Here is a 13432-nt window from a genome sequence, read left to right on the forward strand (position 1 = left end):
GTTTCCCTGATGCTAGCCGCATGCCAAGGAGATACCAAGGGAAACCCTCCAGGGTAAAGAGAATAGGCAGTGACACCAGAGACAACATGCAAATAAGAAACGCAGTGCACCCTGGATTTTTACAGTTTTACAGTTTTTATAAGAAAAACCCCTAAAATCACGAGCCAACAAAGTGACTTAAAGTGACGTCTAAGGATGGGAGCATTGTCCCGTACCTGCTTGAATCTTTTTATTTCTCACCCTAACCTGAAAAGAAACTGATTAAAGAGACCCCCCGGGTTTGTAAACAAACAAACCAAGGACTCAACCACTCTCCCGTGAGGACAGAGTCCCCAGTTCTGTCTGCAGACCAGCGGACAAAACTGCATCGTCCTCCTCCTTCGTGCCACGCCTGGGAGCAACGGCGGCGAGAGCGCAACCCGTCGATTTCTCCCCACCTGAGCTGATTCTTCTTAATAAAGGCATTTAAAAAGGAGACAGATCTCCTGCCCATTTATTTCAGTCTTTATAGTGAATTTTGATGGGAAATGTTATGAATAGAAAGTTGTATTTTTTTTTTTTTTAAAGTTTCAGAGTTAAAAAAACCAAGTCAGACTGAGTCAGACTCCTTTGGTTTTGCTGCCGAAGAAAAGCTCTTAATCACCCGTTGATGGCAGGTGATTAACTGATTGTTTCCCTGATGCTGGCCACTTGCCAGGACAGACCCCTCCGAGGTAAAGAAAATAGGAGTGACATCGGAGCCAGTATGCAAATAAGAAATGCAGTGCACCTTGGGTTTTTACAGTTTTACAGTTTTTACAAGAAAAAAACCCCTAAAATCACGAGCCAACAAGTGATGTAAGTGACGTCTAAGGATGGGAGCGTGGTCCCGTGCCTGCTGGGACTTTTTTATTTCTCACCCTAACCTGAAAAGAAACTGATTAAAGAGACCCCCCCGGGTTTCTAAACAAACAAACCAACGACTCAACGACTCTCCCGTGAGGACAGAATCCCCAGTTCTGTCTGCAGACCAGCGGACAAAGCAGCATCATCCTCCTCCTTCATGCCACGCCTGGGAGCAACGGCGGCGAGGGCGCAACCCGTCGATTTCTCCCCACCTAAGCTGATTCTTCTTAATAAAGGCATTAAAAAGGAGAAAGATCTCCTACCCATTTATTTCAGGAAAAGCATCTCAGTGAATCAGTGGCTTCCTTGCAAAGATGGGACAAGAAAGTGTAGAATATTGTGCTACCTACCTACATGAATCAGTTTCTTTCCTTGTAAAACACAGATAGGAAAGAATGGAGGAAGGGAAAGGAATGACAGCATCTCTTCACAGGAAGAGTGCCAGGACCTAGGCTACACTAAAGGCAAAGAAAAGACTGAAGGAAATGTAGCTTTGCTGAGAGAAGCCTGAATAGTTCTTGTCTTGTCCTTTAATACACTTTAATCACCATGTCACGGCCAAGCTTTACTCACACTGAAGAAACCCTCTTCCCAGATAATCTGCTGTAAAAGCTAAGGCTGGATTTTAATTTTTTTTTTTGCAAAATCCTCCTCTTAGTCCCTTCTTTTTTCAATCCATATAGCTCAATTACAATGTGTATGGGAAGAGAATGCCTTTAGCCCTGACTTTAAAAGGGAAACACACAAAAAAGGTGCTTTTTCAAAATGAATGAGGCAGATTACTGTCAGGTTTGAGGTCCCATTCAGCATCTGGTCTCGTGTGCAATCACTCTGAATCAGTCTTTTAAAAATAATACTTCAAGTCCCTACAAAAGAGGGTTGGGGAGGGAAATGTACTTCTGATTTTGCATGTTGTTAGGGGGAAAAAAACCTAGAAGTCAAACTACAGGCTGGATCCTCACATTAGGCAGGCACAGAAAGTTCTAACTGCTTACACAGGCATAAAGCAAATAAATTCATCACAAATACTCTCCATAACACAAAATTAAAATGGTGTGTTTTCCTTTCAAATCAAGTAAAACAGTGTGGGAATAACATGGCATGGATATCTCTCTCCCACTCCCCAACTCTTTTCTTCCAGTGTGCTAAACAAGTATTTGTATTGACCACTACTCAGGGCACCTATGTGAAGCTACAGTGTTATGAATAAAAAAGTTATCAATTTTTTTTTTAAGGTTGCAAAGTTTAAAAAAAAAAAAAAGTTGAACCAATTGCTGTTAAATTGAAGGTTACCTGCATGTTGCAGGGACCTATTGTTAAAGAGTTCTTCTTCAATTACCTGTTAATGGTTGGTGATTAGCCATTGTCCCCTCTAATGCTTGCCAGGGGTGACACACCAGACCCCGCAGGCAGCAGGGGAAGGGGAGTGACACCAGAGCTAGTATGCAGATGAGAGAATGCATTTCACCTGTAAATTTCAGGAAAAAAAACCTAAAAACAACGAGCCAAGATGGAATTAAGAGACCTAAGTGACGTCTAAAGATGAAGAACTTAATCCAGTATCTGCTAAGATCCTTTTACTTCTCACCCTAACTTAAAAAGGTCTTAACTAGAAAGAGGACCTGGAATGTTAGACCGAAAAAGGTGAGAATTTCCTACACTCCCATGAGGACTGAAGCCCCGGCTCTGCCTGCAGACCAGGGGACACAGCTGCACCATCCTCCTCCTCTGTGCCACTCCTGGGAGCAGCGGCGGCGTGGGTGTGACCCGTCGGCTTCTCCCCACCTGAGCCGATTCTTTTTAATAAAGGCAATAAAAAGGAGAAAGATCTCCTGCCCTATTTATTTCATACAGTACTACATGAAGGACCTTCAACCCTTAAAGTACCTTCAGTTAAACCAACATTTTGTGTCTTCATCATTTCAAACTATGAAATAAATTAAATCCATTTCATTCTGTCCTTAATGCTGACAGATAAGCCCATAAACAAGACCTGTAGCTTGGGCAGCTGGCATCATGGCCTGCAACACCCCTGGCATACACCCCAGTTGAGGAATTATCATCTCTCAAAACATCAAATCAAAATCCCTTTTGCTCAATTGGGCAGAGGGAAATATAAATAGAGGGCATGTGGAAAGCTCAGGAATTCTTTAAAAACAAACTTCAGTCAATGGGGTTAATGATAAGGAAACCACTTAGGTCTAAGACAAGTCCAGAAGACAGTCTTCTCAAAAACAAGATACAACTGCAGTTTGCCCAAAATAAGGAAGAAAAATTCCACTTCATCTTGAAAAGTTCCTGCTCACCCTTCAAGACTGAATTCTACTCGGTGTAAAACGAACAAAAAAGTTAGTGTCTTATAGACAAGATATCAGGCATCTTGGGTGGACCTCATTTCCTGGAGAAAGAAACCTGGGATATTGCCCAGACCATATCTTGCTTATTTCTCAGCTATTACTGGGGTGCTGCACAGGCATGGCAGGGAATGGGATTCAACTCCTTCCATGAAAAAGGAATTAGTCACCATCTCTGCATTTCAGGATGACCTCCATAAATAAGTAGATAACTTTTTCCACCTCTAGGAAGGGCAGTGAGAGGCCTGCAATAGCAAAGACGCTGAGGCACTCAGCTAAAGTGATAGTGGAGCCTAGAAAAACATCTAGGAAATAAAAAGAAATTAGGTGAGTGCTGTTCTTTCCTCGTACCCACAGAACACCAGTAGTCAAAGGTGACACAAACCAGTGAGAGGAAGCTGTTTCCCAACAGCATCAGTAACAAGGATAAACCCTCTGTCCACAGCTTTCCTTCACTATTGACTTTAATGCAAGTGATCTCAAAAGATAGCAGTGGGAAAGTGAAGGAAGATTAAGGTGGTTACTTATTATCCCTGCCATTTCAAACAGCATTTCATTAATGCATAGGAAAGGATTTTAGTAAGAGAAAAGTCTGCTTAATCAAGTTCAGTATTTACAGCTGAAATGGGTAGTGATTCAATACTGCATTACTTCTGTCAATAACAACAGGGAAATAAGGTGTCATCTGGGAAAACTTTTTAACCAACTGCCTGATGCTGACTGTAATTTTCAGTTAATTCAGAGCAGGCTTGAAGAGAATATTCCCAGAGTTAAAATGCTGCAGCAACTGGAGCAATTCAGCATTTCTTGTCAGAAAAGGTATCTCAACAACCATGTTTTGCAGGTGCTGATGAAATGCAACCCTCTCCAAGGAGCAGACAGCAGTCAAGCAGCACATTCATGGACGGCAGTGAAGCAGCTGATGTGTCTCAACACTGAGAGGAGAAGCTTTGCTTTGTGAAAGAAGCTGTGGAGATCTTCCATGTACATAAGGAGTGGGGAGCAACTTCTCTTCCAAAAGATCCCCCAGTAATCATCACTGGTGATACTCAGTGTTGTCTGTCCAGCCTTGGAAGCCTGGACCGTGTTAAGCATGGTTTTAAATCTGTCAGCTACAAGCACGAGGGGCCAGCAGCAGTCTTGCTTGAACATGGTTATCCCAGCAGGGATTACCTGAGGTAAGGCACGCAGGAAGGGTACTGCAGTTTAAAAAGCGGCTGGCTCTCTGTCAGCTAAGCCTGCAACAATGCAAGACAAAATACATTGGCTCAATAAAAGAGATTTAAGTTCTTAGTATACATGTGCACACAATGACTAAAGTAAGGGAGCTCTGATCTTAGTCACATCCCCAAAGTGCTTCCTGAATACCAATGACCAAGGAAAAATTAACTTACTGTCTCAGCTAGTTAACTGAGATAAATCAGGAGAGAGAGCAAGTAGATGTGAACCTTGATTACTTTTATGTGCACTTTGCTAGATAAGTGAAGAGAAGCTGAGCTGTGCCTCCATATGGTACTGCCACCCTTAACCTGCTAACCTCATCTTTGGCTGTTTTCTTTGAGGTCAAGGTACTAACATTTATATATGCTGTGAAGTATGGCAGGGAGAGAAACAGTCCTTGCAATGTTGTGAGGTGCTAATGCGTGCACTTCTCTCAGCAGCAAACTGCTGCAGAGGAGCTCAGAGCTGTGACTGACCAACAGAGGAAAAGAACACAAGGAAATCTCCTTGAATCTTTTTCCAATTTTTTCTTCTTCTCTGTTCCTCTGCCAAGACAAGTCAGACACCAAAAGCCTTCCACAAGCAGTGGACCCATTAGAAATGTCTCCTATTTAATGTACAGTCTCAACAAGATTAGTCAATGGAAGAGTGAACTCACTATGCACAAGTGGTAATTTAAAGAGCTGCAGATTGACAGACAGTGAAGGAAGAGGAAAGAAGAGAATGCTTGTCATGTTTTGAATAGACAACTGTGCATCTCCTTTTCATTACTTTTTATTACAGTGATCACAACTTCCTAATTAGTATCAGTTTCTGTCACAAACTGTAGCACATAATCTCATGCAATTTGGCACGATTGACAACACAGCGGCCTCTCTGAGAAGAAAGGCTTTTCAGAGGAGTCAGTTATGGGGAAAAAATAACAACCGCCCAAGTAATCAAAACAGTGGATAATTTGACACTTCATTTTCTACATAAACATATTTTCTTGATAAGTCATTTACTGGTTGCAAAAATTCTAAAAGCAGAATATAAAACTGAACAACAATCTGCTATGCAGCATAGTATGGATGATAAGTGACAAAATACCATATTCAGTAAGAAAAACAACTGTCAAAGGCAGCTGGTAATTTGTGCCTTTTCTTCCAGTTGTTCCCAGCCCATTGTTATGGAGCATCCTCAGTTTGCTCTCCAGGACCCACAGAATTTTGGATATTTCACACAGAGAGCAGAGAACTGTGCAGAACCTGAGGGTGAACAGTCAGTGGAAGCTTCAAAGGCTGGCAGATTGCCTTAGGACTCCGGCCCCAGTCCACAGAGTCCTCTGCTCCACAGAAATCTCCAAGATACCAGGGAACCAACATGCAGCCTTGTTTATTTGAAAGTTACCTATAGGCACCTGATCTGGTCCCTGGTTGCCAAGGAGGGAAAGAGCCTGCTCTTATGATCATTGCTGTTCAGTCTTCCTCGGAAGAAAGAAAAATGAATTCCTAGGACTCAGTTTTGAAAACTGCTCAGCTGTTTTTAGCTTGAGCAGTTTCCCACAGTGCTTATCTCCCTACACAGAAATTTTTAAAGTGCCCATATTTTCAAAAGGATTTTAACACCAAGTAGCTTTCCCTAGGGACTGGACCAGCTGGATGCTCAATGCTTCTGGGAACTAAGTAACTAAATGGGAGCTGCCACATGGAATCATAGACTGGTTTGGGATGGAAGGGACCTTAAAGTCCCCCCAGTTCCACCCCCTTTGCCATGGGCAGGGACACCTGCCACCAGGTTTCTCAGAGTCCCATCCAGCTTTGCCTTGGAAAATTCCATGGATGAAGCAACCGCAGCTTCTCTGGGCAACTCATGCCAGGACCTCACCACTCTCACAGGGAACAATTTCTTCCTAATATCCAATCTAAACCTACTCCTGTCAGTGTGAAGCTATTCTCCTTGTGCTGTCTCTTCATGCCCTTGGAGTAAATAGTCTCTCTCCAACTTTCTTGTAGGTTCCCTTCGGGTACTGAAAGGTCTGATCAGATCTTCATGAGATCTGTTAATGACCAGAAAAGATAAATGTATGTGCATCCACTACCCCAACAACCTTCATTAACCTGTCCATAAAAATCAAATATATTATTCAATCTTGCTTACAGAAAAAAAGAGGAGGGAGGAAGAAATCATCAAAGACTTTACAAAAATATGACAATTCTCACATGGTCTATGCAGTTATTAAGTTACAGAAACAACTCTCTGATGTCATCAAACCTGAGCATGCTTTTGATTAGGACATTGATACTTCAGTCAAAACCAGCACACAGGACCTTGTCTCAACCCATGTGTCAGTGTACACGTGTTCAACCAGGTTTTAAGAAAATATTCACAACAGCAAAACTCCAAATATCCTTGGCTTTGGGAATTTCAGTTAGATTTACACTATTGTTCCACCAAAAACTTCCCAAAGAAAGCTTCAGTGACATCTTAAAGCACACAACACCTCCAGTCCTCAAGGATCTTCTGTCAGGGAACCACATGTTCAGCAATATCTAAATACCAATAGCAAGATTAAGAATCCAATGGCAGCTTTAGCTCTACATTTCTTTGCTGATTTGGCTACATTGCTTCATGCAATTCAATTTTTCTTCATGAAAAGGTGCAGCCATTTTAAGGATATATAATAACAACACTAATTTTTAAAATTAGTGTTCCTAAAGGAACACATTTTATTTCAAGCTCTTCAGAGCTGTATATTATTTGCCAGAAGTATTAAAGCTTTACAGCTCTGCTTGTAAAAGAGGTATTAATTTTTACAGGTTTTCTACAGAATTTATTCATAAAGACTTCAGAACCTACCACAAACAGGCCAAGAATCACACTTTATGTCTTCATTAAACCATTTTTCATTGTTCAGTAACTAGCTGACCTCAGGTAACGCTTACAGAAAACCTAATGCCTGGCATTAAGGACACTTGGTGAGGTATCACGTCCATATTTTATAGTCCTCAGAAGCAACGAGGCAAAACAAATAAAAAAACTTATGATGTGCCATGGACGTACATTTGCTCCCTAGCCCTTGAGTGAATCTGGCCACTCCAGCCTCCACCACAACAAAACCACAAACCTTCCCTTTTTATATACAAACTCTCAGCTACCCAGCCATGGTGAAACTCCACCAAACTTTACCTTCTCCTGTCATTCTGCAGGTTCTGGGCTTTTTTCCTATCCCCAAAACCACTGAGCTGTGTCAAGCAAGGAAAAAAATGCATACATCAGCATTCTGGCCTTGAGGGTAAAAAGCACCATGGGAATCAAGCCTCCTAACTGAGTTACATCTGTAAAACAGATATTGATTCCTAGAAGAGCAGTGGTCTCTGGAATCCCATTAATGCATGGGTCTTATAATGAGGGAAGGAGTAAGGAGGAAAGAGAAATGGCTCACGCCACAGAATTAAGCTCTCAGTCAGACCTCCCCTTTGTTCTGCCAATACTCTGCACTGAACAGCAGTTTCTTCTCCGTAGCTATCTGTGACTAACACAGTTAACTCTCCCTTTTCCTCTTAGACTATTTCTTTTCTGGTAAACTGCTGGTATAAATTATTGCTCCAATCTGCCAGGCAGCCATTGCCTCATTAGCCCTGCTAATCAAAGTATGCCTCAAAGAAGATACTGCAAATTGTTAACTAGACAAAAGTGGAGGTAACAGATGCAGATGCCAGGCTGAGAAACAGTAGAGCAATTTTGAATAGTCTTGGATGAAGTCTGGTCCTCCTTGGACACAGAGGACCCATAGGGACCACAGAAAAGGCAGGTACAGCCTTGTTGTCAACCGTCAGTGGCCTCACTGGTGCTTCCAGTCACTGTGTACCTCTACTTACAGCCAAAAGGGGTTGGAAGAAAATATGACCTAACTGGAGCTGGAGCTGAGGAGGCTCCTGGGCTGTGTAACAGCAACAGAAGCCGGGACAAGAGTCCCCTGACACATAGAAACACAAGCATTCCTCTGCAGAGTGAGGCAGTAGATCTCACCAGTGCTGAAGACTCCAGGAGAAGGCAAGGCCCCCTGTCCTGCCCCCTGGCAGGATGGAATCTTGTGTCCCTTCCATCTGCAGGAGGAACACACCACCAAGATACAGACCTAGGCACAACATGAAGCAGCTGGGATATATGACCACCAGTTTGAACAAGTAAAAAGAGGCATCTCCTTAGGTAGTTGTGGGCCACACATTAAACATGAGAATCACAGAGGTGGGAGCAATTTAAGCTTATTACAGGCAGTTTTAAATTTTTTTTTTTTTTCAAAAAGACTGAGCAGAGTAAATCAAAAGACTCCCACTGATATCAGTGGACACTGGCTCAGGAAAATTGTAGAGCTCCTGAGGGACAGATACACTCTACAGATAACCCAGATTTGCACGACTGAGGGTTTTTTTAGCAGGTGCCCAGGACTGTGAAATGCATCCCAAGACGCATGCAGCTCAAATTCAGGGATGTATTTCCTGGCATGTCATTATTCCCATTCCCAAACAACAGAAACTAAACAGCACTGAGCTGTGTGGCAAATGTGTCGCTTACCTGCTGCTACTACCATGCTGCTTCCTCTTTCAGACCTGACATATGCTGTAGTTTCATGGTACGACTAAAATCACCTATTTGAAACAGCAAATAGCACCTAGAGAAAGATGCGCATTTTAATTCACAGAGAATAAATTAGCAGTATCGGACAAGAGAGATTGGCTCCTTACTCTGGAATGACACAGCAGGGTGCACTTACTAAGAAAGCAATGACTTTACCTTTTAATTAAAACTGCAAGAGATTATAATGTTCTTTCAAGGTGCCAAAATGATAGTAGTACTAAATGAAATCCTCATTTTCTCCTTAAGAAAAAAAAAATAGAGGTAGTATATTTTTTATATCCCATATTTAATGTTTTTAATCTAAAAGGGGAAAAAAACAGAAAACAGCTTCAAATATGCACAAAAATAATTCAAAGTTAAGACACACTGACTGAAGCAAAAAAAAAAAAAAAAGAAGTTGGTTGCAAGATTTTCAAGTCAGTTAATTTTTAGGGTGCAATCTAGATAAGAAGCATTTCCAAAAATATACATCCTTAGTTTTTACAGGATCTTGTCTCATAAATGTTTCTTAGCCAGCTTTCTTCAAATCTGTCTTCATCAAATAAGGTCACCCATGAAACTACATGTACATTAAATTTAATTCTGGTTCAAGTAACTGACAGTGGCATTAAAATTAAGTTTTCTAAAGGAAGTAACGAACATTTATAATAATGTAAGGATCAACAGGACAAGGGAGAATGGCTTCACATTTACAAGAGTAGGTTTAGGTTGCATATCAGGAAGAAATTGTTCCCTGTGAGGGTGGCACACGTTGCCCAGAGAAGCTGTGGCTGCCCCATCCCTGGCAATGTCCAAGGCTAGGCTGGATGGGGCTCTGAGCAACCCAGGATAGTGGAAGGTGTCCCTGCCCATAGCAGGGAGTTTGAACAAGATGATCATCAATGTCCCTTCCAACTCAAGCCATGCTATGATTCTGTGTTTTTAGAATCTTTGCCAAACCAAGACAGAGAAACCCACAGAAATCAAGGACTACCTCAGCCATCAAGGTGGCTCCAAATTTAAGCAAAGGAGGGAAAAGGACTTCTTAATGTAAAAGGTTAGTTAAGTCTTCATGTAACTTCCACTAAGCCTAAAAATACATTCCCATTTTGCAGATTTGCCTCAACAGTTCAACACTTGTCATATGTAATTCCTTACTTAACAAGTAGTTTTACTGAAGTAAGTGGGTGTACTTAAGAAATAAATATTAAACAGGGAAGAAGACTCAAGACTGCTGGTTGAAAATTTTTATTCTTTCAGTTCTGAGGTACATACCTCCAGGAAAGCTTTCCACAGCCAAGACTCACCACATTCTTCCACCCATCATTAATGTATTTCCCAAAATCCTGACTACAGTTTCCACAATGCAGACTGGCCAAACCAGTCAGGAATCCAACTCACCAGTTCCCAACAACTTCACATTACCAGAATCAGATGTTGGAAACTTTTGTTGCTACTGACCTGGAACAAGTAAATGCAAAGACACCATAACCTACCAGTCCCCAGATTTTTTCAGCACTGATTTTCCCATAGAAATCAATAAATTTTAAGAAAACTAAAATACAAACCTATAATGTAAAATACATATATCCTGACCAAAATTCTCAACTTCTACAGAGATACTACCTACCACCTACTACAGCTATAGAATAGAAATTAAATGACTTATCCATTTGGGCAAACCTCTTTTCAAGTAATCTTTCTTTGACCCTGAAATAACTGTGATTTTGAATCGGCTTAACTATTGAAAAAGTCTTGTTGTTAAATATAGGTTTACTATCAATCTATGCAAATTTACACTTAAATAGTCATGAAAATTAAAATATACAGAACCTAAGCTGGTATTCATTAGCACTTTTTCTCTACAAAAGCGTTACAGGATCACATCCCTAATGCTTGATAAAACTTAAACATATTTGTTTATATCAATAAACTGTCAGTCTCAGGCATCATGACTGGCTTTCAGTGTTTGTCAAAACTGGAGTTATGAGCTATACTTCGAAGCCCTAAGCTCAAGGAATGAAATACATCTTCTTACTGATTTAAAACTTATGCCTAGACAATTGAGATCCCTGACTGGAAGCTTTAAAAAAAACACTCAACCAATAAACAAACATAAAAACCCAAACAAAGCCCCACAAGTTCTATAAACTCCAAAATTTAAACTTCCATACATTCACAATACAGACACAAAAATCACAACAGAAACAATCATATCTTTTTGTTTGTTTGTTTAAAGAACAACAGCATAATGATTTTTGCAACTCAGGAAGCTATTTTTTCTTAGAAAGGATCTATGGTAACCTGCACATCTCTAGAGTAATAATGTGTTGGAGGGACACCTACCTGCAATATTCTGCAAAGGTTTGGTATGACTGTTATAAGTAGTGGACCTGCTAGAGAGGATGCTGCAGTCTGGAGAGATGTGGGAGAATGGAATGTGACCTCCTCTAACGGCAAGAATTCACCCTCACACCTCCCTGACTGGAGAGAGAGGTCCCACCACTCTGAAAGAGGGCAGGGAACAATCCATCTGTCTGTGTTTTATGGAAGTTACAAATAAGAAAACACTTGCTGGAAAAAAATCAACAGACCATTCTGATCTTAGAAATTGCCATTACATTTTCCAAAATCTAAAAAAGCTGACTGAGATAATTCCTAACTTCACCCTTTTTAATAGTCTAAGAAACTAATATCGTAAATTAAAAGAGACAATAAAAAGCCAGGATAGATTACTAATGAAACAACTAACATGTTCTGAGCAACACAGTTTTATAAGAGAGGTTATCTGTGTAAAAAGGGAAGGCAACCCTTGCACGTACAATCTTATAATTATTATAAAATGGAAAACCAAGGTATATCTACAGCTTTGCATGGTGAATGGTCCTTACTCTCAGAGTGAGGGAAGATCTAGAAAAAAATCCTAAGACCAATTTCTGTGCTTGCCTGTTAATTCCTCAGGATCCCTACTGCATCCTGGACAAGACAAATCCAGACTCCATAGGACCCAGGGAACACCTGTGCTTCTGGACTCACCCTTGGGATCATCTACAGTCCAACACAAGCAGAGGCCCAGAAGTTCCAGCCCCGCACCTCCCCTCAGTGGTGCAATGTGCAACTAAAGTGATGCTGGTTGATTCTTGTGTGGTTCTCCTTAACGAAAAGCACTCCCCAATTTTGCTTGTGATTTTCAGACATGAAATATGTTCTTTGAACATGAAGCTCTGTGAGCTGGGTGCTCAAAGATAGTGAATAGGGGTTATGAAACTCCTTCAACTTCATTCTTGAGACACATGCATCTTTATAGCTCATGGGTAGGTGAGTTTGCACCTCCAGGGAAAGCAGGAGGAAAAGCAAGATGCTTGGACATAGCAGTTAAATATTCAGGATCATCCTGTCTCAAGTGCAAAGCAAATGCACACTTTATGTAGTTTATAGTTTCTCAATCAGAAAGGAAAAGGGAGGGTGAAGAAAAGATCTGACCATTCAAAGGCATCCTTTTATTCTACAAAGGCTGTAGAAGGCCTCTTCAAGAAGTCTTACAGCTATTTCTACACAAAGACACATTGTCTCATCACAGTTTCAATGCCTGCTTTTAAGTCTAGACAGCACAGCCAATATCTCCAGACTCTTGTAAGATTGCGGACTGACAACAGTCTGCAACAGCAAAAAAAAAAAAAATCTCCAAAGTTTTCTAGACATAGAGTTAGTAGAAAAGGGGAAAAACAAACCAATCACCAAGCAAACCAAACCAATTCACAGGTAATTAACAAGAGAACATCCATGGATTGTCACATCCTGAAGTGGTCAGTGTTTGAAAGGTAAACATCCATGGAGACAGCTACAGCAAGAAAGAAATTTAAATAATCTGTACAAAGGCTGAAGGTAATAAAAAAAAATCACACCCTTGTTCTGTGCCTTTTTTGCTGAAAGAAAGTGAGAAAAAAACAGGTTTGTGACAGAAAGTTTCCAACAAGGTTCCAGTACATGGTTGAGCACTACTAAAAAGGCTACCAAGCTTCCATTCGCAAGGTGCTGCTATTTGCAACATTCCTTCACCCATTTATTTCAAAGTAAGTTCATTGATTTGCATGGAATTGCTAAGGAAATTCATATAACGGAGAGCAGGTCTGTTTGGAGTTAAATGGGTGGTTCCTTCCTCTCTTATATAGCTTGAAAGGAAACCCTTCTGCAGAAATAAAAGGGAATTAAGGACAAAACATTATTTTATGGGTAATAAATGTAAGTAAAAACACTAAACAAGATGTATAATCAGGATTAAAGGCTTGGGCAGAGTGAGAACTAAGCAGAAGAACCACATCTGCATGTCCCATGTTTCAAATATGCCAAGATTGTGTCTGGAGTCAAACTGT

General features: G+C 40.9%; 1 protein-coding gene across 7 annotated transcripts in view; it reads right to left on the minus strand.

The window, feature by feature from the left end:
• Positions 1-13432, minus strand: part of ITPR2 (inositol 1,4,5-trisphosphate receptor type 2) — a 244485-nt gene that overhangs the window by 151697 nt on the left and 79356 nt on the right. The gene's annotated exons all lie outside the window — the stretch shown is intronic.

Source organism: Passer montanus, unplaced genomic scaffold (genome assembly GCF_014805655.1).
Source record: "Passer montanus isolate IOZ18808 unplaced genomic scaffold, ASM1480565v1 scaffold20, whole genome shotgun sequence".
In the NCBI taxonomy this organism is placed as follows: domain Eukaryota; kingdom Metazoa; phylum Chordata; class Aves; order Passeriformes; family Passeridae; genus Passer; species Passer montanus.